Source organism: Nomascus leucogenys, chromosome 15 (genome assembly GCF_006542625.1).
Source record: "Nomascus leucogenys isolate Asia chromosome 15, Asia_NLE_v1, whole genome shotgun sequence".
Classification (NCBI taxonomy): domain Eukaryota; kingdom Metazoa; phylum Chordata; class Mammalia; order Primates; family Hylobatidae; genus Nomascus; species Nomascus leucogenys.
In genome coordinates, this window is record NC_044395.1 from 66,927,171 (window position 1) to 66,929,890 (window position 2,720).

Consider the following 2,720-nt stretch of genomic DNA (forward strand, 5'->3'; position numbering starts at 1 on the left):
ATGTTAAACTCAAAATGCTATCCTAGAACCATTCTTTCCCTCTCAAATCCCTAGAAATGCTTTTCTGGGCATACTTGCATAAAGTTCTCAGCCACACAACACAGGGGATCCCTTGTATGCAATACTAATGGGATTGTTGAGACTATAAAAGGGCCTTCCAGGAGGAATACAGGATTTTAAATATTCATGTATCCAGTACCACAGTTCCTGGACTTTTTTCTTTTTTCATGGGAGCCAGTATAAGCATGAGGAGAAAATTTTCTCTTCTGAGTCCTCTGGTGACCCAGTATCTACTGGCCCAATGCAGCGATGCTCCCCTCCCTTAGCCCTGGAACTCACAGAGGATGCAACAGATTGGGTCTTGCTTGAGGAGTCAGCTGACTGCATCCAGTAACCAGAGCTGAGACTGCTTCAGAATCTAAAGGATTTTATGATGGATAGTCAGTTCGTCACACTGCCCCACCCTCTTCAACAAGCTAGCTGAAAGCAGTAGTTTGGGAGACTGGGACCCAGCAGCTGATGAGCTGGCTCCCTTGCAGGGACCCTCCTCTTAGCTTATATTAAGGGGCTACTGAGTGTCTGTGGTTGAGATGCAGGGAACAGGACTTTAGCTTGTTGAAATTCAAATCTGTATCTATCTGCCTGACCACACAGACCATTCTCTTAAACATTTCCTTATTCTACTTTTGACATCTTGAAATGTTATATTGATAGATTTCCTTATATTAAATCTTTTCAGATTTTGTTTGTTTGTTTTTTGAGACGGAATCTCCCTCTGTCGCCCAGGCTGGAGAGCAATGGTGTGATCTCTGCTCACTGCAACCTCTGCTTCCCGGGTTCAAACGATTTTCCTCCCTCAGCCTCCTGAGTAGCTGGGATTACAGGTGCCCACCACTGCGCCTGGCTAATTTTTGCGTTTTTAGTAGAGATGGGGTTTTGCCATTTTGGCCAGGCTGGTTTCAAACTCCTGACCTCAGGTGATCCACCTGCCTCAGCCTCGCAAATTGCTGGGATTACAGGCATGAGCCAGTGCACCCGGCCAGAATTTTTAATATAACTATACAATTCCCTTCTTTTTACAGAATCCTGAACTCAACTCTGCTATTTGATCTCTGCATGAATTTTGGTAGCTAACTTACTATACATAAATCTCAGTCATTCAATAAATATTTATTCATTATTATCAACTATATGTCCAGAACAAGATTAGTCACAGGAATAAAAGGTGACTAAAGTAGTTACAGTCCCTGCCCTCATCAAAATTTTATTACAGTAATTGCATTACATTATGGTATCAGTAGTTTCTCATTGTTCATAAAACAAAACCAACTTTCCTACTAGGGACTACTCAAAACTACACATGAACTAGACTGTAAGCTTCATGAGGATTAGATCCATGTCAATTTTGTTCCCCATTAACATGGTGTCTAGTACAATGTTTACAATGCAGTAGAATCAATACACTTCTACGTAATTAATTATTCAAGATCATATATCTATCTCCCTCTTACCTCTCCAGTGTATTCAGAACCACTTTTTCAGTGAATGATTATTTCTACCATAGTCATTGCTTAATGCCTTTTCAGGGTTTGTGATTATGAAGCTAAACTGAAGCCAATCGCTTCATTATGTGATTTTTTTCTTAACTTTACTTCCTAGGTCCAACCTTAGAAAAGGCAAACAGTTGGGTTTAACCCAGTGCGCTGTTTATTTATTACTTGACTACAAATCCATTTTCTTCTCTTATCTGCTCCGTGCTTGAGGAGGCTGATCTCTGTGGCCTGCTTCAGCTGGGCTTTCTAACATGACTCCCTGGCTTCCAGTTCAAACAATAGGGGCCACCTGAAAGGGATCAAAATATGGAAAGAGAAAGAGGGACCCCTTTGTTTTTATGCAGTTCTGTCAGTGGCTGTGTTTCTCTATAGCCAGAAATTCTACTGGGAAGCATCTCTTACACAGCTCCAGGGCTCCCTAGGTTTAAGGAATGTTGCTGCCTCTCCTTGCCCTTTAGGTCTGGAGGTGCTTCCTGCTCTTGCTAGCTCCTAGATGTTTCTTGTTGGTTTCCTCGACCCTCCCATCACCTCTACAAATTATCCCTTTATTAAGCTCCTTTTCATGAAATCCTTTTCTTGTATTCCCTCTTTCCTGCTTAGATCATAAATGATATAGTAATTGGTAACAGAAGGAGACTCAATACCAAACCCTCAAAATGGGATGCCAGGACTGGGTTATTTACATATTTGGTGATCATGTGGAAAACCTACTTGCGAGAGCAAAATGAAACATTAAAATGCAGCATGGTGTGGCATCTTGATAATGCAAATTATCAACAGTATGTATAGGAGGCAGGCTAGTGGAGGGCAAGGACCTATGGTGAGAAAGACTGTAGGCTGTCTGGATTAAAATCCCAGCACCATCACTTACTAGCTGCGTTACTTTGGACAGATCACTTTCCCTCTCTGGGTCTTAGTTTCCATATTTAACATGAAGATAATAATAGTGACTTATCTTGTAGATTGCTTGTGAAGATTAAGAGTCGATATATATATATATAAATAGCACTTACAACAGTGCTGGTCTCATAAGAAGCACTGTATGAGCTAGCTATTATCAATTGCACTATTTTATATGTAACTCATGTTAATTCCTTTGTGTTCTCATCTTTTCTTTTGGGTAGAGACTCCTCACACATGCTTCAGACTTTTCTCCAGTTTGGAACT